This window comes from Phyllobates terribilis, unplaced genomic scaffold (genome assembly GCF_046119375.1).
Source record: "Phyllobates terribilis strain yellow unplaced genomic scaffold, ASM4611937v1 Scaffold_108__1_contigs__length_5656254, whole genome shotgun sequence".
Taxonomy (NCBI): Eukaryota; Metazoa; Chordata; class Amphibia; order Anura; family Dendrobatidae; genus Phyllobates; species Phyllobates terribilis.
Window position 1 is genome coordinate 1,064,192 of NW_027362868.1, and position 21,628 is coordinate 1,085,819.

The following is a 21,628-nucleotide window of genomic DNA, read 5'->3' on the forward strand; positions in this document are numbered from 1 at the left end:
AACTCACCTGAGCTAACAGGTATGTGAGCTGGTTACTCTGCTGCGCTTAAAATTTCTTTTTTGGTTTGCTACAATGACTTTTCTGAAACGTTGTCTCCCTCTGCTGGAACACTGACTTCTTTCATTTAATGCCTGCAGACTATAAAAGAGAAACCAACCCAAAAAGTTTGGTTGATTAGTCTGTGGCATTCTTTTAAACTGTTGCTTATGGCGGTCTCTGTGAGCTTCTCAGTGACATTCAGCCATCCAGGTATCCCGCCTGCAGTAGACGGAATGTGGCAATGGAACGCTGGCTGCGCGTGTCATAATAGGCTCTGAGCCTTTATATACCTGCGCACAGCAGCAGCCACCTTCAGTCTGCTGCTGGACAGCCAGCAGCAGCAGCAGCAGGAGAGGTAATTAATCAGCAACCCTCCTGCTAAGGGTAGACAGCTGCTCGTTCCACCCCCCCCCCCCCGCCTTAATTGGTTCTCCTCTCTTCCAACGGTGTTGAGGCGGGTGGGAACAGCCGGGGGTTGAGGGTACTGTGCTAAAAGAGGTGGAGTTATGCAGATCTAAAACGCGTGGATTGCAGCAGCAGCAAGCCGAAAAGTGCAGGCATGTGAAGGATCTAGAGGTTGACAGCATGTCTTCTTAACGGGAGTCCAGGTGGCCATCTCCACAAATGGACTTTTCAGAATCCTTGGGTGGCACCGTAGTCGGAAACCAATTCTGGTTATCGCTTCTCAGCCTTTTGGCTAAGATCAAGTGTAGTATCTGTTCTTATCAGTTTAATATCTGATACGTCCCCTATCTGGGGACCATATATTAAATGGATTTTTAGAACAGGGAGATGGAAAAAGAGCTTGCTCTGTCCACTCCACGCATTGACCTGGTATTGCAGTATCTCCAGGACCGGTGCACCCCTTCTTTAATGCAGTTTCTAAAATCAGAAAGAATTGAATTCAATGCTTTTTGTTCATTTTGCTTGTTTGTCGGATTTTGGGATGGACTCTTTGGCTTTGCTTTTCTTCTCCTCATTGGATTTTTCATGTTAAAAGTTGCAGAAGCCAGATGACAAGCTCATTTTGGTTCAACTTCAGCAACTGTGCATTGCATTGCCATGTAATGTAATGTAATGCAATGCTATCTATCTAGCTCTCCCTCTATACTTCCTTTTGGATAAACAGACATATTAGGCAAGCATTTTGGAGCTTTCACCTAAATAACTACAGGTGGTGAGATAAGCTGCACAATATAATTGACCTTTCAGTATATTGTTGCACACACACCATCTATTTAGCAAATGCCCTTGTTATCAACAGCAGCCTTTTAAACTCACCTGAGCTAACAGGTATGTGAGCTGGTTACTCTGCTGCGCTTAAAATTTCTTTTTTGGTTTGCTACAATGCCTTTTCTGAAACGTTGTCTCCCTCTGCTGGAACACTGACTTCTTTCATTTAATGCCTGCAGACTATAAAAGAGAAACCAACCCAAAAAGTTTGGTTGATTAGTCTGTGGCATTCTTTTAAACTGTTGCTTATGGCGGTCTCTGTGAGCTTCTCAGTGACATTCAGCCATCCAGGTATCCCGCCTGCAGTAGACGGAATGTGGCAATGGAACGCTGGCTGCGCGTGTCATAATAGGCTCTGAGCCTTTATATACCTGCGCACAGCAGCAGCCACCTTCAGTCTGCTGCTGGACAGCCAGCAGCAGCAGCAGCAGGAGAGGTAATTAATCAGCAACCCTCCTGCTAAGGGTAGACAGCTGCTCGTTCCACCCCCCCCCCGCCTTAATTGGTTCTCCTCCCTTCCAACGGTGTTGAGGCGGGTGGGAACAGCCGGGGGTTGAGGGTACTGTGCTAAAAGAGGTGGAGTTATGCAGATCTAAAACGCGTGGATTGCAGCAGCAGCAAGCCGAAAAGTGCAGGCATGTGAGGGATCTAGAGGTTGACAGCATGTCTTCTTAACGGGAGTCCAGGTGGCCATCTCCACAAATGGACTTTTCAGAATCCTTGGGTGGCACCGTAGTCGGAAACCAATTCTGGTTATCGCTTCTCGGCCTTTTGGCTAAGATCAAGTGTAGTATCTGTTCTTATCAGTTTAATATCTGATACGTCCCCTATCTGGGGACCATATATTAAATGGATTTTTAGAACAGGGAGATGGAAAAAGAGCTTGCTCTGTCCACTCCACGCATTGACCTGGTATTGCAGTATCTCCAGGACCGGTGCACCCCTTCTTTAATGCAGTTTCTAAAATCAGAAAGAATTGAATTCAATGCTTTTTGTTCATTTTGCTTGTTTGTCGGATTTTGGGATGGACTCTTTGGCTTTGCTTTTCTTCTCCTCATTGGATTTTTCATGTTAAAAGTTGCAGAAGCCAGATGACAAGCTCATTTTGGTTCAACTTCAGCAACTGTGCATTGCATTGCCATGTAATGTAATGTAATGCAATGCTATCTATCTAGCTCTCCCTCTATACTTCCTTTTGGATAAACAGACATATTAGGCAAGCATTTTGGAGCTTTCACCTAAATAACTACAGGTGGTGAGATAAGCTGCACAATATAATTGACCTTTCAGTATATTGTTGCACACACACCATCTATTTAGCAAATGCCCTTGTTATCAACAGCAGCCTTTTAAACTCACCTGAGCTAACAGGTATGTGAGCTGGTTACTCTGCTGCGCTTAAAATTTCTTTTTTGGTTTGCTACAATGCCTTTTCTGAAACGTTGTCTCCCTCTGCTGGAACACTGACTTCTTTCATTTAATGCCTGCAGACTATAAAAGAGAAACCAACCCAAAAAGTTTGGTTGATTAGTCTGTGGCATTCTTTTAAACTGTTGCTTATGGCGGTCTCTGTGAGCTTCTCAGTGACATTCAGCCATCCAGGTATCCCGCCTGCAGTAGACGGAATGTGGCAATGGAACGCTGGCTGCGCGTGTCATAATAGGCTCTGAGCCTTTATATACCTGCGCACAGCAGCAGCCACCTTCAGTCTGCTGCTGGACAGCCAGCAGCAGCAGCAGCAGGAGAGGTAATTAATCAGCAACCCTCCTGCTAAGGGTAGACAGCTGCTCGTTCCACCCCCCCCCCCGCCTTAATTGGTTCTCCTCCCTTCCAACGGTGTTGAGGCGGGTGGGAACAGCCGGGGGTTGAGGGTACTGTGCTAAAAGAGGTGGAGTTATGCAGATCTAAAACGCGTGGATTGCAGCAGCAGCAAGCCGAAAAGTGCAGGCATGTGAGGGATCTAGAGGTTGACAGCATGTCTTCTTAACGGGAGTCCAGGTGGCCATCTCCACAAATGGACTTTTCAGAATCCTTGGGTGGCACCGTAGTCGGAAACCAATTCTGGTTATCGCTTCTCGGCCTTTTGGCTAAGATCAAGTGTAGTATCTGTTCTTATCAGTTTAATATCTGATACGTCCCCTATCTGGGGACCATATATTAAATGGATTTTTAGAACAGGGAGATGGAAAAAGAGCTTGCTCTGTCCACTCCACGCATTGACCTGGTATTGCAGTATCTCCAGGACCGGTGCACCCCTTCTTTAATGCAGTTTCTAAAATCAGAAAGAATTGAATTCAATGCTTTTTGTTCATTTTGCTTGTTTGTCGGATTTTGGGATGGACTCTTTGGCTTTGCTTTTCTTCTCCTCATTGGATTTTTCATGTTAAAAGTTGCAGAAGCCAGATGACAAGCTCATTTTGGTTCAACTTCAGCAACTGTGCATTGCATTGCCATGTAATGTAATGTAATGCAATGCTATCTATCTAGCTCTCCCTCTATACTTCCTTTTGGATAAACAGACATATTAGGCAAGCATTTTGGAGCTTTCACCTAAATAACTACAGGTGGTGAGATAAGCTGCACAATATAATTGACCTTTCAGTATATTGTTGCACACACACCATCTATTTAGCAAATGCCCTTGTTATCAACAGCAGCCTTTTAAACTCACCTGAGCTAACAGGTATGTGAGCTGGTTACTCTGCTGCGCTTAAAATTTCTTTTTTGGTTTGCTACAATGCCTTTTCTGAAACGTTGTCTCCCTCTGCTGGAACACTGACTTCTTTCATTTAATGCCTGCAGACTATAAAAGAGAAACCAACCCAAAAAGTTTGGTTGATTAGTCTGTGGCATTCTTTTAAACTGTTGCTTATGGCGGTCTCTGTGAGCTTCTCAGTGACATTCAGCCATCCAGGTATCCCGCCTGCAGTAGACGGAATGTGGCAATGGAACGCTGGCTGCGCGTGTCATAATAGGCTCTGAGCCTTTATATACCTGCGCACAGCAGCAGCCACCTTCAGTCTGCTGCTGGACAGCCAGCAGCAGCAGCAGCAGGAGAGGTAATTAATCAGCAACCCTCCTGCTAAGGGTAGACAGCTGCTCGTTCCACCCCCCCCCCCGCCTTAATTGGTTCTCCTCCCTTCCAACGGTGTTGAGGCGGGTGGGAACAGCCGGGGGTTGAGGGTACTGTGCTAAAAGAGGTGGAGTTATGCAGATCTAAAACGCGTGGATTGCAGCAGCAGCAAGCCGAAAAGTGCAGGCATGTGAGGGATCTAGAGGTTGACAGCATGTCTTCTTAACGGGAGTCCAGGTGGCCATCTCCACAAATGGACTTTTCAGAATCCTTGGGTGGCACCGTAGTCGGAAACCAATTCTGGTTATCGCTTCTCGGCCTTTTGGCTAAGATCAAGTGTAGTATCTGTTCTTATCAGTTTAATATCTGATACGTCCCCTATCTGGGGACCATATATTAAATGGATTTTTAGAACAGGGAGATGGAAAAAGAGCTTGCTCTGTCCACTCCACGCATTGACCTGGTATTGCAGTATCTCCAGGACCGGTGCACCCCTTCTTTAATGCAGTTTCTAAAATCAGAAAGAATTGAATTCAATGCTTTTTGTTCATTTTGCTTGTTTGTCGGATTTTGGGATGGACTCTTTGGCTTTGCTTTTCTTCTCCTCATTGGATTTTTCATGTTAAAAGTTGCAGAAGCCAGATGACAAGCTCATTTTGGTTCAACTTCAGCAACTGTGCATTGCATTGCCATGTAATGTAATGTAATGCAATGCTATCTATCTAGCTCTCCCTCTATACTTCCTTTTGGATAAACAGACATATTAGGCAAGCATTTTGGAGCTTTCACCTAAATAACTACAGGTGGTGAGATAAGCTGCACAATATAATTGACCTTTCAGTATATTGTTGCACACACACCATCTATTTAGCAAATGCCCTTGTTATCAACAGCAGCCTTTTAAACTCACCTGAGCTAACAGGTATGTGAGCTGGTTACTCTGCTGCGCTTAAAATTTCTTTTTTGGTTTGCTACAATGCCTTTTCTGAAACGTTGTCTCCCTCTGCTGGAACACTGACTTCTTTCATTTAATGCCTGCAGACTATAAAAGAGAAACCAACCCAAAAAGTTTGGTTGATTAGTCTGTGGCATTCTTTTAAACTGTTGCTTATGGCGGTCTCTGTGAGCTTCTCAGTGACATTCAGCCATCCAGGTATCCCGCCTGCAGTAGACGGAATGTGGCAATGGAACGCTGGCTGCGCGTGTCATAATAGGCTCTGAGCCTTTATATACCTGCGCACAGCAGCAGCCACCTTCAGTCTGCTGCTGGACAGCCAGCAGCAGCAGCAGCAGGAGAGGTAATTAATCAGCAACCCTCCTGCTAAGGGTAGACAGCTGCTCGTTCCACCCCCCCCCCCGCCTTAATTGGTTCTCCTCCCTTCCAACGGTGTTGAGGCGGGTGGGAACAGCCGGGGGTTGAGGGTACTGTGCTAAAAGAGGTGGAGTTATGCAGATCTAAAACGCGTGGATTGCAGCAGCAGCAAGCCGAAAAGTGCAGGCATGTGAGGGATCTAGAGGTTGACAGCATGTCTTCTTAACGGGAGTCCAGGTGGCCATCTCCACAAATGGACTTTTCAGAATCCTTGGGTGGCACCGTAGTCGGAAACCAATTCTGGTTATCGCTTCTCGGCCTTTTGGCTAAGATCAAGTGTAGTATCTGTTCTTATCAGTTTAATATCTGATACGTCCCCTATCTGGGGACCATATATTAAATGGATTTTTAGAACAGGGAGATGGAAAAAGAGCTTGCTCTGTCCACTCCACGCATTGAGCTGGTATTGCAGTATCTCCAGGACCGGTGCACCCCTTCTTTAATGCAGTTTCTAAAATCAGAAAGAATTGAATTCAATGCGTTTTGTTCATTTTGCTTGTTTGTCGGATTTTGGGATGGACTCTTTGGCTTTGCTTTTCTTCTCCTCATTGGATTTTTCATGTTAAAAGTTGCAGAAGCCAGATGACAAGCTCATTTTGGTTCAACTTCCGCAACTGTGCATTGCATTGCCATGTAATGTAATGTAATGCAATGCTATCTATCTAGCTCTCCCTCTATACTTCCTTTTGGATAAACAGACATATTAGGCAAGCATTTTGGAGCTTTCACCTAAATAACTACAGGTGGTGAGATAAGCTGCACAATATAATTGACCTTTCAGTATATTGTTGGACACACACCATCTATTTAGCAAATGCCCTTGTTATCAACAGCAGCCTTTTAAACTCACCTGAGCTAACAGGTATGTGAGCTGGTTACTCTGCTGCGCTTAAAATTTCTTTCTTGGTTTGTTACAATGCCTTTTCTGAAACGTTGTCTCCCTCTGCTGGAACACTGACTTCTTTCATTTAATGCCTGCAGACTATAAAAGAGAAACCAACCCAAAAAGTTTGGTTGATTAGTCTGTGGCATTCTTTTAAACTGTTGCTTATGGCGGTCTCTGTGAGCTTCTCAGTGACATTCAGCCATCCAGGTATCCCGCCTGCAGTAGACGGAATGTGGCAATGGAACGCTGGCTGCGCGTGTCATAATAGGCTCTGAGCCTTTATATACCTGCGCACAGCAGCAGCCACCTTCAGTCTGCTGCTGGACAGCCAGCAGCAGCAGCAGCAGGAGAGGTAATTAATCAGCAACCCTCCTGCTAAGGGTAGACAGCTGCTCGTTCCACCCCCCCCCCCGCCTTAATTGGTTCTCCTCCCTTCCAACGGTGTTGAGGCGGGTGGGAACAGCCGGGGGTTGAGGGTACTGTGCTAAAAGAGGTGGAGTTATGCAGATCTAAAACGCGTGGATTGCAGCAGCAGCAAGCCGAAAAGTGCAGTCATGTGAGGGATCTAGAGGTTGACAGCATGTCTTCTTAACGGGAGTCCAGGTGGCCATCTCCACAAATGGACTTTTCAGAATCCTTGGGTGGCACCGTAGTCAGAAACCAATTCTGGTTATCGCTTCTCGGCCTTTTGGCTAAGATCAAGTGTAGTATCTGTTCTTATCAGTTTAATATCTGATACGTCCCCTATCTGGGGACCATATATTAAATGGATTTTTAGAACAGGGAGATGGAAAAAGAGCTTGCTCTGTCCACTCCACGCATTGACCTGGTATTGCAGTATCTCCAGGACCGGTGCACCCCTTCTTTAATGCAGTTTCTAAAATCAGAAAGAATTGAATTCAATGCTTTTTGTTCATTTTGCTTGTTTGTCGGATTTTGGGATGGACTCTTTGGCTTTGCTTTTCTTCTCCTCATTGGATTTTTCATGTTAAAAGTTGCAGAAGCCAGATGACAAGCTCATTTTGGTTCAACTTCAGCAACTGTGCATTGCATTGCCATGTAATGTAATGTAATGCAATGCTATCTATCTAGCTCTCCCTCTATACTTCCTTTTGGATAAACAGACATATTAGGCAAGCATTTTGGAGCTTTCACCTAAATAACTACAGGTGGTGAGATAAGCTGCACAATATAATTGACCTTTCAGTATATTGTTGCACACACACCATCTATTTAGCAAATGCCCTTGTTATCAACAGCAGCCTTTTAAACTCACCTGAGCTAACAGGTATGTGAGCTGGTTACTCTGCTGCGCTTAAAATTTCTTTTTTGGTTTGCTACAATGCCTTTTCTGAAACGTTGTCTCCCTCTGCTGGAACACTGACTTCTTTCATTTAATGCCTGCAGACTATAAAAGAGAAACCAACCCAAAAAGATTGGTTGATTAGTCTGTGGCATTCTTTTAAACTGTTGCTTATGGCGGTCTCTGTGAGCTTCTCAGTGACATTCAGCCATCCAGGTATCCCGCCTGCAGTAGACGGAATGTGGCAATGGAACGCTGGCTGCGCGTGTCATAATAGGCTCTGAGCCTTTATATACCTGCGCACAGCAGCAGCCACCTTCAGTCTGCTGCTGGACAGCCAGCAGCAGCAGCAGCAGGAGAGGTAATTAATCAGCAACCCTCCTGCTAAGGGTAGACAGCTGCTCGTTCCACTCCCCCCCCCGCCGCCTTAATTGGTTCTCCTCCCTTCCAACGGTGTTGAGGCGGGTGGGAACAGCCGGGGGTTGAGGGTACTGTGCTAAAAGAGGTGGAGTTATGCAGATCTAAAACGCGTGGATTGCAGCAGCAGCAAGCCGAAAAGTGCAGGCATGTGAGGGATCTAGAGGTTGACAGCATGTCTTCTTAACGGGAGTCCAGGTGGCCATCTCCACAAATGGACTTTTCAGAATCCTTGGGTGGCACCGTAGTCGGAAACCAATTCTGGTTATCGCTTCTCGGCCTTTTGGCTAAGATCAAGTGTAGTATCTGTTCTTATCAGTTTAATATCTGATACGTCCCCTATCTGGGGACCATATATTAAAGAGATTTTTAGAACAGGGAGATGGAAAAAGAGCTTGCTCTGTCCACTCCACGCATTGACCTGGTATTGCAGTATCTCCAGGACCGGTGCACCCCTTCTTTAATGCAGTTTCTAAAATCAGAAAGAATTGAATTCAATGCTTTTTGTTCATTTTGCTTGTTTGTCGGATTTTGGGATGGACTCTTTGGCTTTGCTTTTCTTCTCCTCATTGGATTTTTCATGTTAAAAGTTGCAGAAGCCAGATGACAAGCTCATTTTGGTTCAACTTCAGCAACTGTGCATTGCATTGCCATGTAATGTAATGTAATGCAATGCTATCTATCTAGCTCTCCCTCTATACTTCCTTTTGGATAAACAGACATATTAGGCAAGCATTTTGGAGCTTTCACCTAAATAACTACAGGTGGTGAGATAAGCTGCACAATATAATTGACCTTTCAGTATATTGTTGCACACACACCATCTATTTAGCAAATGCCCTTGTTATCAACAGCAGCCTTTTAAACTCACCTGAGCTAACAGGTATGTGAGCTGGTTACTCTGCTGCGCTTAAAATTTCTTTTTTGGTTTGCTACAATGCCTTTTCTGAAACGTTGTCTCCCTCTGCTGGAACACTGACTTCTTTCATTTAATGCCTGCAGACTATAAAAGAGAAACCAACCCAAAAAGTTTGGTTGATTAGTCTGTGGCATTCTTTTAAACTGTTGCTTATGGCGGTCTCTGTGAGCTTCTCAGTGACATTCAGCCATCCAGGTATCCCGCCTGCAGTAGACGGAATGTGGCAATGGAACGCTGGCTGCGCGTGTCATAATAGGCTCTGAGCCTTTATATACCTGCGCACAGCAGCAGCCACCTTCAGTCTGCTGCTGGACAGCCAGCAGCAGCAGCAGCAGGAGAGGTAATTAATCAGCAACCCTCCTGCTAAGGGTAGACAGCTGCTCGTTCCACCCCCCCCCCGCCTTAATTGGTTCTCCTCCCTTCCAACGGTGTTGAGGCGGGTGGGAACAGCCGGGGGTTGAGGGTACTGTGCTAAAAGAGGTGGAGTTATGCAGATCTAAAACGCGTGGATTGCAGCAGCAGCAAGCCGAAAAGTGCAGGCATGTGAGGGATCTAGAGGTTGACAGCATGTCTTCTTAACGGGAGTCCAGGTGGCCATCTCCACAAATGGACTTTTCAGAATCCTTGGGTGGCACCGTAGTCGGAAACCAATTCTGGTTATCGCTTCTCGGCCTTTTGGCTAAGATCAAGTGTAGTATCTGTTCTTATCAGTTTAATATCTGATACGTCCCCTATCTGGGGACCATATATTAAATGGATTTTTAGAACAGGGAGATGGAAAAAGAGCTTGCTCTGTCCACTCCACGCATTGACCTGGTATTGCAGTATCTCCAGGACCGGTGCACCCCTTCTTTAATGCAGTTTCTAAAATCAGAAAGAATTTAATTCAATGCTTTTTGTTCATTTTGCTTGTTTGTCGGATTTTGGGATGGACTCTTTGGCTTTGCTTTTCTTCTCCTCATTGGATTTTTCATGTTAAAAGTTGCAGAAGCCAGATGACAAGCTCATTTTGGTTCAACTTCAGCAACTGTGCATTGCATTGCCATGTAATGTAATGTAATGCAATGCTATCTATCTAGCTCTCCCTCTATACTTCCTTTTGGATAAACAGACATATTAGGCAAGCATTTTGGAGCTTTCACCTAAATAACTACAGGTGGTGAGATAAGCTGCACAATATAATTGACCTTTCAGTATATTGTTGCACACACACCATCTATTTAGCAAATGCCCTTGTTATCAACAGCAGCCTTTTAAACTCACCTGAGCTAACAGGTATGTGAGCTGGTTACTCTGCTGCGCTTAAAATTTCTTTTTTGGTTTGCTACAATGCCTTTTCTGAAACGTTGTCTCCCTCTGCTGGAACACTGACTTCTTTCATTTAATGCCTGCAGATTATAAAAGAGAAACCAACCGAAAAAGTTTGGTTGATTAGTCTGTGGCATTCTTTTAAACTGTTGCTTATGGCGGTCTCTGTGAGCTTCTCAGTGACATTCAGCCATCCAGGTATCCCGCCTGCAGTAGACGGAATGTGGCAATGGAACGCTGGCTGCGCGTGTCATAATAGGCTCTGAGCCTTTATATACCTGCGCACAGCAGCAGCCACCTTCAGTCTGCTGCTGGACAGCCAGCAGCAGCAGCAGCAGGAGAGGTAATTAATCAGCAACCCTCCTGCTAAGGGTAGACAGCTGCTCGTTCCACCCCCCCCCCCCCGCCTTAATTGGTTCTCCTCCCTTCCAACGGTGTTGAGGCGGGTGGGAACAGCCGGGGGTTGAGGGTACTGTGCTAAAAGAGGTGGAGTTATGCAGATCTAAAACGCGTGGATTGCAGCAGCAGCAAGCCGAAAAGTGCAGGCATGTGAGGGATCTAGAGGTTGACAGCATGTCTTCTTAACGGGAGTCCAGGTGGCCATCTCCACAAATGGACTTTTCAGAATCCTTGGGTGGCACCGTAGTCGGAAACCAATTCTGGTTATCGCTTCTCGGCCTTTTGGCTAAGATCAAGTGTAGTATCTGTTCTTATCAGTTTAATATCTGATACGTCCCCTATCTGGGGACCATATATTAAATGGATTTTTAGAACAGGGAGATGGAAAAAGAGCTTGCTCTGTCCACTCCACGCATTGACCTGGTATTGCAGTATCTCCAGGACCGGTGCACCCCTTCTTTAATGCAGTTTCTAAAATCAGAAAGAATTGAATTCAATGCTTTTTGTTCATTTTGCTTGTTTGTCGGATTTTGGGATGGACTCTTTGGCTTTGCTTTTCTTCTCCTCATTGGATTTTTCATGTTAAAAGTTGCAGAAGCCAGATGACAAGCTCATTTTGGTTCAACTTCAGCAACTGTGCATTGCATTGCCATGTAATGTAATGTAATGCAATGCTATCTATCTAGCTCTCCCTCTATACTTCCTTTTGGATAAACAGACATATTAGGCAAGCATTTTGGAGCTTTCACCTAAATAACTACAGGTGGTGAGATAAGCTGCACAATATAATTGACCTTTCAGTATATTGTTGCACACACACCATCTATTTAGCAAATGCCCTTGTTATCAACAGCAGCCTTTTAAACTCACCTGAGCTAACAGGTATGTGAGCTGGTTACTCTGATGCGCTTAAAATTTCTTTTTTGGTTTGCTACAATGCCTTTTCTGAAACGTTGTCTCCCTCTGCTGGAACACTGACTTCTTTCATTTAATGCCTGCAGACTATAAAAGAGAAACCAACCCAAAAAGTTTGGTTGATTAGTCTGTGGCATTCTTTTAAACTGTTGCTTATGGCGGTCTCTGTGAGCTTCTCAGTGACATTCAGCCATCCAGGTATCCCGCCTGCAGTAGACGGAATGTGGCAATGGAACGCTGGCTGCGCGTGTCATAATAGGCTCTGAGCCTTTATATACCTGCGCACAGCAGCAGCCACCTTCAGTCTGCTGCTGGACAGCCAGCAGCAGCAGCAGCAGGAGAGGTAATTAATCAGCAACCCTCCTGCTAAGGGTAGACAGCTGCTCGTTCCACCCCCCCCCCCCGCCTTAATTGGTTCTCCTCCCTTCCAACGGTGTTGAGGCGGGTGGGAACAGCCGGGGGTTGAGGGTACTGTGCTAAAAGAGGTGGAGTTATGCAGATCTAAAACGCGTGGATTGCAGCAGCAGCAAGCCGAAAAGTGCAGGCATGTGAGGGATCTAGAGGTTGACAGCATGTCTTCTTAACGGGAGTCCAGGTGGCCATCTCCACAAATGGACTTTTCAGAATCCTTGGGTGGCACCGTAGTCGGAAACCAATTCTGGTTATCGCTTCTCGGCCTTTTGGCTAAGATCAAGTGTAGTATCTGTTCTTATCAGTTTAATATCTGATACGTCCCCTATCTGGGGACCATATATTAAATGGATTTTTAGAACAGGGAGATGGAAAAAGAGCTTGCTCTGTCCACTCCACGCATTGACCTGGTATTGCAGTATCTCCAGGACCGGTGCACCCCTTCTTTAATGCAGTTTCTAAAGTCAGAAAGAATTGAATTCAATGCTTTTTGTTCATTTTGCTTGTTTGTCGGATTTTGGGATGGACTCTTTGGCTTTGCTTTTCTTCTCCTCATTGGATTTTTCATGTTAAAAGTTGCAGAAGCCAGATGACAAGCTCATTTTGGTTCAACTTCAGCAACTGTGCATTGCATTGCCATGTAATGTAATGTAATGCAATGCTATCTATCTAGCTCTCCCTCTATACTTCCTTTTGGATAAACAGACATATTAGGCAAGCATTTTGGAGCTTTCACCTAAATAACTACAGGTGGTGAGATAAGCTGCACAATATAATTGACCTTTCAGTATATTGTTGGACACACACCATCTATTTAGCAAATGCCCTTGTTATCAACAGCAGCCTTTTAAACTCACCTGAGCTAACAGGTATGTGAGCTGGTTACTCTGCTGCGCTTAAAATTTCTTTTTTGGTTTGCTACAATGCCTTTTCTGAAACGTTGTCTCCCTCTGCTGGAACACTGACTTCTTTCATTTAATGCCTGCAGACTATAAAAGAGAAACCAACCCAAAAAGTTTGGTTGATTAGTCTGTGGCATTCTTTTAAACTGTTGCTTATGGCGGTCTCTGTGAGCTTCTCAGTGACATTCAGCCATCCAGGTATCCCGCCTGCAGTAGACGGAATGTGGCAATGGAACGCTGGCTGCGCGTGTCATAATAGGCTCTGAGCCTTTATATACCTGCGCACAGCAGCAGCCACCTTCAGTCTGCTGCTGGACAGCCAGCAGCAGCAGCAGCAGGAGAGGTAATTAATCAGCAACCCTCCTGCTAAGGGTAGACAGCTGCTCGTTCCACCCCCCCCCCCCCGCCTTAATTGGTTCTCCTCCCTTCCAACGGTGTTGAGGCGGGTGGGAACAGCCGGGGGTTGAGGGTACTGTGCTAAAAGAGGTGGAGTTATGCAGATCTAAAACGCGTGGATTGCAGCAGCAGCAAGCCGAAAAGTGCAGGCATGTGAGGGATCTAGAGGTTGACAGCATGTCTTCTTAACGGGAGTCCAGGTGGCCATCTCCACAAATGGACTTTTCAGAATCCTTGGGTGGCACCGTAGTCGGAAACCAATTCTGGTTATCGCTTCTCGGCCTTTTGGCTAAGATCAAGTGTAGTATCTGTTCTTATCAGTTTAATATCTGATACGTCCCCTATCTGGGGACCATATATTAAATGGATTTTTAGAACAGGGAGATGGAAAAAGAGCTTGCTCTGTCCACTCCACGCATTGACCTGGTATTGCAGTATCTCCAGGACCGGTGCACCCCTTCTTTAATGCAGTTTCTAAAATCAGAAAGAATTGAATTCAATGCTTTTTGTTCATTTTGCTTGTTTGTCGGATTTTGGGATGGACTCTTTGGCTTTGCTTTTCTTCTCCTCATTGGATTTTTCATGTTAAAAGTTGCAGAAGCCAGATGACAAGCTCATTTTGGTTCAACTTCAGCAACTGTGCATTGCATTGCCATGTAATGTAATGTAATGCAATGCTATCTATCTAGCTCTCCCTCTATACTTCCTTTTGGATAAACAGACATATTAGGCAAGCATTTTGGAGCTTTCACCTAAATAACTACAGGTGGTGAGATAAGCTGCACAATATAATTGACCTTTCAGTATATTGTTGCACACACACCATCTATTTAGCAAATGCCCTTGTTATCAACAGCAGCCTTTTAAACTCACCTGAGCTAACAGGTATGTGAGCTGGTTACTCTGATGCGCTTAAAATTTCTTTTTTGGTTTGCTACAATGCCATTTCTGAAACGTTGTCTCCCTCTGCTGGAACACTGACTTCTTTCATTTAATGCCTGCAGACTATAAAAGAGAAACCAACCCAAAAAGTTTGGTTGATTAGTCTGTGGCATTCTTTTAAACTGTTGCTTATGGCGGTCTCTGTGAGCTTCTCAGTGACATTCAGCCATCCAGGTATCCCGCCTGCAGTAGACGGAATGTGGCAATGGAACGCTGGCTGCGCGTGTCATAATAGGCTCTGAGCCTTTATATACCTGCGCACAGCAGCAGCCACCTTCAGTCTGCTGCTGGACAGCCAGCAGCAGCAGCAGCAGGAGAGGTAATTAATCAGCAACCCTCCTGCTAAGGGTAGACAGCTGCTCGTTCCACCCCCCCCCCCGCCTTAATTGGTTCTCCTCCCTTCCAACGGTGTTGAGGCGGGTGGGAACAGCCGGGGGTTGAGGGTACTGTGCTAAAAGAGGTGGAGTTATGCAGATCTAAAACGCGTGGATTGCAGCAGCAGCAAGCCGAAAAGTGCAGGCATGTGAGGGATCTAGAGGTTGACAGCATGTCTTCTTAACGGGAGTCCAGGTGGCCATCTCCACAAATGGACTTTTCAGAATCCTTGGGTGGCACCGTAGTCGGAAACCAATTCTGGTTATCGCTTCTCGGCCTTTTGGCTAAGATCAAGTGTAGTATCTGTTCTTATCAGTTTAATATCTGATACGTCCCCTATCTGGGGACCATATATTAAATGGATTTTTAGAACAGGGAGATGGAAAAAGAGCTTGCTCTGTCCACTCCACGCATTGACCTGGTATTGCAGTATCTCCAGGACCGGTGCACCCCTTCTTTAATGCAGTTTCTAAAGTCAGAAAGAATTGAATTCAATGCTTTTTGTTCATTTTGCTTGTTTGTCGGATTTTGGGATGGACTCTTTGGCTTTGCTTTTCTTCTCCTCATTGGATTTTTCATGTTAAAAGTTGCAGAAGCCAGATGACAAGCTCATTTTGGTTCAACTTCAGCAACTGTGCATTGCATTGCCATGTAATGTAATGTAATGCAATGCTATCTATCTAGCTCTCCCTCTATACTTCCTTTTGGATAAACAGACATATTAGGCAAGCATTTTGGAGCTTTCACCTAAATAACTACAGGTGGTGAGATAAGCTGCACAATATAATTGACCTTTCAGTATATTGTTGGACACACACCATCTATTTAGCAAATGCCCTTGTTATCAACAGCAGCCTTTTAAACTCACCTGAGCTAACAGGTATGTGAGCTGGTTACTCTGCTGCGCTTAAAATTTCTTTTTTGGTTTGCTACAATGCCTTTTCTGAAACGTTGTCTCCCTCTGCTGGAACACTGACTTCTTTCATTTAATGCCTGCAGACTATAAAAGAGAAACCAACCCAAAAAGTTTGGTTGATTAGTCTGTGGCATTCTTTTAAACTGTTGCTTATGGCGGTCTCTGTGAGCTTCTCAGTGACATTCAGCCATCCAGGTATCCCGCCTGCAGTAGACGGAATGTGGCAATGGAACGCTGGCTGCGCGTGTCATAATAGGCTCTGAGCCTTTATATACCTGCGCACAGCAGCAGCCACCTTCAGTCTGCTGCTGGACAGCCAGCAGCAGCAGCAGCAGGAGAGGTAATTAATCAGCAACCCTCCTGCTAAGGGTAGACAGCTGCTCGTTCCACCCCCCCCCCCCCGCCTTAATTGGTTCTCCTCCCTTCCAACGGTGTTGAGGCGGGTGGGAACAGCCGGGGGTTGAGGGTACTGTGCTAAAAGAGGTGGAGTTATGCAGATCTAAAACGCGTGGATTGCAGCAGCAGCAAGCCGAAAAGTGCAGGCATGTGAGGGATCTAGAGGTTGACAGCATGTCTTCTTAACGGGAGTCCAGGTGGCCATCTCCACAAATGGACTTTTCAGAATCCTTGGGTGGCACCGTAGTCGGAAACCAATTCTGGTTATCGCTTCTCGGCCTTTTGGCTAAGATCAAGTGTAGTATCTGTTCTTATCAGTTTAATATCTGATACGTCCCCTATCTGGGGACCATATATTAAATGGATTTTTAGAACAGGGAGATGGAAAAAGAGCTTGCTCTGTCCACTCCACGCATTGACCTGGTATTGCAGTATCTCCAGGACCGGTGCACCCCTTCTTTAATGCAGTTTCTAAAATCAGAAAGAATTGAATTCAATGCTTTTTGTTCATTTTGCTTGTTTGTCGGATTTTGGGATGGACTCTTTGGCTTTGCTTTTCTTCTCCTCATTGGATTTTTCATGTTAAAAGTTGCAGAAGCCAGATGACAAGCTCATTTTGGTTCAACTTCAGCAACTGTGCATTGCATTGCCATGTAATGTAATGTAATGCAATGCTATCTATCTAGCTCTCCCTCTATACTTCCTTTTGGATAAACAGACATATTAGGCAAGCATTTTGGAGCTTTCACCTAAATAACTACAGGTGGTGAGATAAGCTGCACAATATAATTGACCTTTCAGTATATTGTTGCACACACACCATCTATTTAGCAAATGCCCTTGTTATCAACAGCAGCCTTTTAAACTCACCTGAGCTAACAGGTATGTGAGCTGGTTACTCTGCTGCGCTTAAAATTTCTTTTTTGGTTTGCTACAATGCCTTTTCTGAAACGTTGTCTCCCTCTGCTGGAACACTGACTTCTTTCATTTAATGCCTGCAGACTATAAAAGAGAAACCAACCCAAAAAGTTTGGTTGATTAGTCTGTGGCATTCTTTTAAACTGTTGCTTATGGCGGTCTCTGTGAGCTTCTCAGTGACATTCAGCCATCCAGGTATCCCGCCTGCAGTAGACGGAATGTGGCAATGGAACGCTGGCTGCGCGTGTCATAATAGGCTCTGAGCCTTTATATACCTGCGCACAGCAGCAGCCACCTTCAGTCTGCTGCTGGACAGCCAGCAGCAGCAGCAGCAGGAGAGGTAATTAATCAGCAACCCTCCTGCTAAGGGTAGACAGCTGCTCGTTCCACCCCCCCCCACCTTAATTGGTTCTCCTCCCTTCCAACGGTGTTGAGGCGGGTGGGAACAGCCGGGGGTTGAGGGTAAGGTACTGTGCTAAAAGAGGTGGAGTTATGCAGATCTAAAACGCGTGGATTGCAGCAGCAGCAAGCCGAAAAGTGCAGGCATGTGAGGGATCTAGAGGTTGACAGCATGTCTTCTTAACGGGAGTCCAGGTGGCCATCTCCACAAATGGACTTTTCAGAATCCTTGGGTGGCACCGTAGTCGGAAACCAATTCTGGTTATCGCTTCTCGGCCTTTTGGCTAAGATCAAGTGTAGTATCTGTTCTTATCAGTTTAATATCTGATACGTCCCCTATCTGGGGACCATATATTAAATGGATTTTTAGAACAGGGAGATGGAAAAAGAGCTTGCTCTGTCCACTCCACGCATTGACCTGGTATTGCAGTATCTCCAGGACCGGTGCACCCCTTCTTTAATGCAGTTTCTAAAATCAGAAAGAATTGAATTCAATGCTTTTTGTTCATTTTGCTTGTTTGTCGGATTTTGGGATGGACTCTTTGGCTTTGCTTTTCTTCTCCTCATTGGATTTTTCATGTTAAAAGTTGCAGAAGCCAGATGACAAGCTCATTTTGGTTCAACTTCAGCAACTGTGCATTGCATTGCAATGTAATGTAATGTAATGCAATGCTATCTATCTAGCTCTCCCTCTATACTTCCTTTTGGATAAACAGACATATTAGGCAAGCATTTTGGAGCTTTCACCTAAATAACTACAGGTGGTGAGATAAGCTGCACAATATAATTGACCTTTCAGTATATTGTTGCACACACACCATCTATTTAGCAAATGCCCTTGTTATCAACAGCAGCCTTTTAAACTCACCTGAGCTAACAGGTATGTGAGCTGGTTACTCTGCTGCGCTTAAAATTTCTTTTTTGGTTTGCTACAATGCCTTTTCTGAAACGTTGTCTCCCTCTGCTGGAACACTGACTTCTTTCATTTAATGCCTGCAGACTATAAAAGAGAAACCAACCCAAAAAGTTTGGTTGATTAGTCTGTGGCATTCTTTTAAACTGTTGCTTATGGCGGTCTCTGTGAGCTTCTCAGTGACATTCAGTCATCCAGGTATCCCGCCTGCAGTAGACGGAATGTGGCAATGGAACGCTGGCTGCGCGTGTCATAATAGGCTCTGAGCCTTTATATACCTGCGCACAGCAGCAGCCACCTTCAGTCTGCTGCTGGACAGCCAGCAGCAGCAGCAGGAGAGGTAATTAATCAGCAACCCTCCTGCTAAGGGTAGACAGCTGCTCGTTCCACCCCCCCCCCGCCTTAATTGGTTCTCCTCCCTTCCAACGGTGTTGAGGCGGGTGGGAACAGCCGGGGGTTGAGGGTAAGGTACTGTGCTAAAAGAGGTGGAGTTATGCAGATCTAAAACGCGTGGATTGCAGCAGCAGCAAGCCGAAAAGTGCAGGCATGTGAGGGATCTAGAGGTTGACAGCATGTCTTCTTAACGGGAGTCCAGGTGGCCATCTCCACAAATGGACTTTTCAGAATCCTTGGGTGGCACCGTAGTCGGAAACCAATTCTGGTTATCGCTTCTCGGCCTTTTGGCTAAGATCAAGTGTAGTATCTGTTCTTATCAGTTTAATATCTGATACGTCCCCTATCTGGGGACCATATATTAAATGGATTTTTAGAACAGGGAGATGGAAAAAGAGCTTGCTCTGTCCACTCCACGCATTGACCTGGTATTGCAGTATCTCCAGGACCGGTGCACCCCTTCTTTAATGCAGTTTCTAAAATCAGAAAGAATTGAATTCAATGCTTTTTGTTCATTTTGCTTGTTTGTCGGATTTTGGGATGGACTCTTTGGCTTTGCTTTTCTTCTCCTCATTGGATTTTTCATGTTAAAAGTTGCAGAAGCCAGATGACAAGCTCATTTTGGTTCAACTTCAGCAACTGTGCATTGCATTGCCATGTAATGTAATGTAATGCAATGCTATCTATCTAGCTCTCCCTCTATACTTCCTTTTGGATAAACAGACATATTAGGCAAGCATTTTGGAGCTTTCACCTAAATAACTACAGGTGGTGAGATAAGCTGCACAATATAATTGACCTTTCAGTATATTGTTGCACACACACCATCTATTTAGCAAATGCCCTTGTTATCAACAGCAGCCTTTTAAACTCACCTGAGCTAACAGGTATGTGAGCTGGTTACTCTGCTGCGCTTAAAATTTCTTTTTTGGTTTGCTACAATGCCTTTTCTGAAACGTTGTCTCCCTCTGCTGGAACACTGACTTCTTTCATTTAATGCCTGCAGACTATAAAAGAGAAACCAACCCAAAAAGTTTGGTTGATTAGTCTGTGGCATTCTTTTAAACTGTTGCTTATGGCGGTCTCTGTGAGCTTCTCAGTGACATTCAGCCATCCAGGTATCCCGCCTGCAGTAGACGGAATGTGGCAATGGAACGCTGGCTGCGCGTGTCATAATAGGCTCTGAGCCTTTATATACCTGCGCACAGCAGCAGCCACCTTCAGTCTGCTGCTGGACAGCCAGCAGCAGCAGCAGCAGGAGAGGTAATTAATCAGCAACCCTCCTGCTAAGGGTAGACAGCTGCTCGTTCCACCCCCCCCCCCCGCCTTAATTGGTTCTCCTCCCTTCCAACGGTGTTGAGGCGGGTGGGAACAGCCGGGGGTTGAGGGTACTGTGCTAAAAGAGGTGGAGTTATGCAGATCTAAAACGCGTGGATTGCAGCAGCAGCAAGCCGAAAAGTGCAGGCATGTGAGGGATCTAGAGGTTGACAACATGTCTTCTTAACGGGAGTCCAGGTGGCCATCTCCACAAATGGACTTTTCAGAATCCTTGGGTGGCACCGTAGTCGGAAACCAATTCTGGTTATCGCTTCTCGGCCTTTTGGCTAAGATCAAGTGTAGTATCTGTTCTTATCAGTTTAATATCTGATACGTCCCCTATCTGGGGACCATATATTAAATGGATTTTTAGAACAGGGAGATGGAAAAAGAGCTTGCTCTGTCCACTCCACGCATTGACCTGGTATTGCAGTATCTCCAGGACCGGTGCACCCCTTCTTTAATGCAGTTTCTAAAATCAGAAAGAATTGAATTCAATGCTTTTTGTTCATTTTGCTTGTTTGTCGGATTTTGGGATGGACTCTTTGGCTTTGCTTTTCTTCTCCTCATTGGATTTTTCATGTTAAAAGTTGCAGAAGCCAGATGACAAGCTCATTTTGGTTCAACTTCAGCAACTGTGCATTGCATTGCCATGTAATGTAATGTAATGCAATGCTATCTATCTAGCTCTCCCTCTATACTTCCTTTTGGATAAACAGACATATTAGGCAAGCATTTTGGAGCTTTCACCTAAATAACTACAGGTGGTGAGATAAGCTGCACAATATAATTGACCTTTCAGTATATTGTTGCACACACACCATCTATTTAGCAAATGCCCTTGTTATCAACAGCAGCCTTTTAAACTCACCTGAGCTAACAGGTATGTGAGCTGGTTACTCTGCTGCGCTTAAAATTTCTTTTTTGGTTTGCTACAATGCCTTTTCTGAAACGTTGTCTCCCTCTGCTGGAACACTGACTTCTTTCATTTAATGCCTGCAGACTATAAAAGAGAAACCAACCCAAAAAGTTTGGTTGATTAGTCTGTGGCATTCTTTTAAACTGTTGCTTATGGCGGTCTCTGTGAGCTTCTCAGTGACATTCAGCCATCCAGGTATCCCGCCTGCAGTAGACGGAATGTGGCAATGGAACGCTGGCTGCGCGTGTCATAATAGGCTCTGAGCCTTTATATACCTGCGCACAGCAGCAGCCACCTTCAGTCTGCTGCTGGACAGCCAGCAGCAGCAGCAGCAGGAGAGGTAATTAATCAGCAACCCTCCTGCTAAGGGTAGACAGCTGCTCGTTCCACCCCCCCCCCGCCTTAATTGGTTCTCCTCCCTTCCAACGGTGTTGAGGCGGGTGGGAACAGCCGGGGGTTGAGGGTACTGTGCTAAAAGAGGTGGAGTTATGCAGATCTAAAACGCGTGGATTGCAGCAGCAGCAAGCCGAAAAGTGCAGGCATGTGAGGGATCTAGAGGTTGACAG

General features: G+C 45.3%; 16 non-coding genes across 16 annotated transcripts; all 16 read left to right on the forward strand.

Annotated features, from left to right (window-relative positions):
- The first annotated feature begins 717 nt into the window (after nt 1-717).
- LOC141200342 (U2 spliceosomal RNA) lies at nt 718-908 on the forward strand. The gene has a single exon (XR_012272065.1). It is a non-coding gene; the product is annotated as a U2 spliceosomal RNA (small nuclear RNA).
- Nucleotides 909-2,028: 1,120 nt separating this feature from the next.
- On the forward strand, nt 2,029-2,219 carry LOC141198940 (U2 spliceosomal RNA). Its single transcript, XR_012270705.1, has one exon. It is a non-coding gene; the product is annotated as a U2 spliceosomal RNA (small nuclear RNA).
- Nucleotides 2,220-3,340: 1,121 nt separating this feature from the next.
- LOC141198941 (U2 spliceosomal RNA) lies at nt 3,341-3,531 on the forward strand. Its single transcript, XR_012270706.1, has one exon. It is a non-coding gene; the product is annotated as a U2 spliceosomal RNA (small nuclear RNA).
- A 1,121-nt stretch (nt 3,532-4,652) lies between these two features.
- LOC141198942 (U2 spliceosomal RNA) lies at nt 4,653-4,843 on the forward strand. Its single transcript, XR_012270707.1, has one exon. It is a non-coding gene; the product is annotated as a U2 spliceosomal RNA (small nuclear RNA).
- Nucleotides 4,844-5,964: 1,121 nt separating this feature from the next.
- LOC141200649 (U2 spliceosomal RNA) lies at nt 5,965-6,155 on the forward strand. The gene has a single exon (XR_012272363.1). It is a non-coding gene; the product is annotated as a U2 spliceosomal RNA (small nuclear RNA).
- A 1,121-nt stretch (nt 6,156-7,276) lies between these two features.
- Nucleotides 7,277-7,467, forward strand: LOC141198943 (U2 spliceosomal RNA). Its single transcript, XR_012270708.1, has one exon. It is a non-coding gene; the product is annotated as a U2 spliceosomal RNA (small nuclear RNA).
- A 1,124-nt stretch (nt 7,468-8,591) lies between these two features.
- On the forward strand, nt 8,592-8,782 carry LOC141200366 (U2 spliceosomal RNA). The gene has a single exon (XR_012272088.1). It is a non-coding gene; the product is annotated as a U2 spliceosomal RNA (small nuclear RNA).
- Nucleotides 8,783-9,902: 1,120 nt separating this feature from the next.
- Nucleotides 9,903-10,093, forward strand: LOC141198944 (U2 spliceosomal RNA). Its single transcript, XR_012270709.1, has one exon. It is a non-coding gene; the product is annotated as a U2 spliceosomal RNA (small nuclear RNA).
- Nucleotides 10,094-11,216: 1,123 nt separating this feature from the next.
- On the forward strand, nt 11,217-11,407 carry LOC141198945 (U2 spliceosomal RNA). The gene has a single exon (XR_012270710.1). It is a non-coding gene; the product is annotated as a U2 spliceosomal RNA (small nuclear RNA).
- Nucleotides 11,408-12,529: 1,122 nt separating this feature from the next.
- On the forward strand, nt 12,530-12,720 carry LOC141198948 (U2 spliceosomal RNA). The gene has a single exon (XR_012270712.1). It is a non-coding gene; the product is annotated as a U2 spliceosomal RNA (small nuclear RNA).
- A 1,123-nt stretch (nt 12,721-13,843) lies between these two features.
- On the forward strand, nt 13,844-14,034 carry LOC141198949 (U2 spliceosomal RNA). The gene has a single exon (XR_012270713.1). It is a non-coding gene; the product is annotated as a U2 spliceosomal RNA (small nuclear RNA).
- Nucleotides 14,035-15,155: 1,121 nt separating this feature from the next.
- On the forward strand, nt 15,156-15,346 carry LOC141198950 (U2 spliceosomal RNA). The gene has a single exon (XR_012270714.1). It is a non-coding gene; the product is annotated as a U2 spliceosomal RNA (small nuclear RNA).
- Nucleotides 15,347-16,469: 1,123 nt separating this feature from the next.
- On the forward strand, nt 16,470-16,660 carry LOC141198951 (U2 spliceosomal RNA). Its single transcript, XR_012270715.1, has one exon. It is a non-coding gene; the product is annotated as a U2 spliceosomal RNA (small nuclear RNA).
- Nucleotides 16,661-17,784: 1,124 nt separating this feature from the next.
- LOC141198952 (U2 spliceosomal RNA) lies at nt 17,785-17,975 on the forward strand. The gene has a single exon (XR_012270716.1). It is a non-coding gene; the product is annotated as a U2 spliceosomal RNA (small nuclear RNA).
- A 1,122-nt stretch (nt 17,976-19,097) lies between these two features.
- LOC141198953 (U2 spliceosomal RNA) lies at nt 19,098-19,288 on the forward strand. Its single transcript, XR_012270717.1, has one exon. It is a non-coding gene; the product is annotated as a U2 spliceosomal RNA (small nuclear RNA).
- A 1,122-nt stretch (nt 19,289-20,410) lies between these two features.
- Nucleotides 20,411-20,601, forward strand: LOC141198954 (U2 spliceosomal RNA). Its single transcript, XR_012270718.1, has one exon. It is a non-coding gene; the product is annotated as a U2 spliceosomal RNA (small nuclear RNA).
- Nucleotides 20,602-21,628: the final 1,027 nt, after the last annotated feature.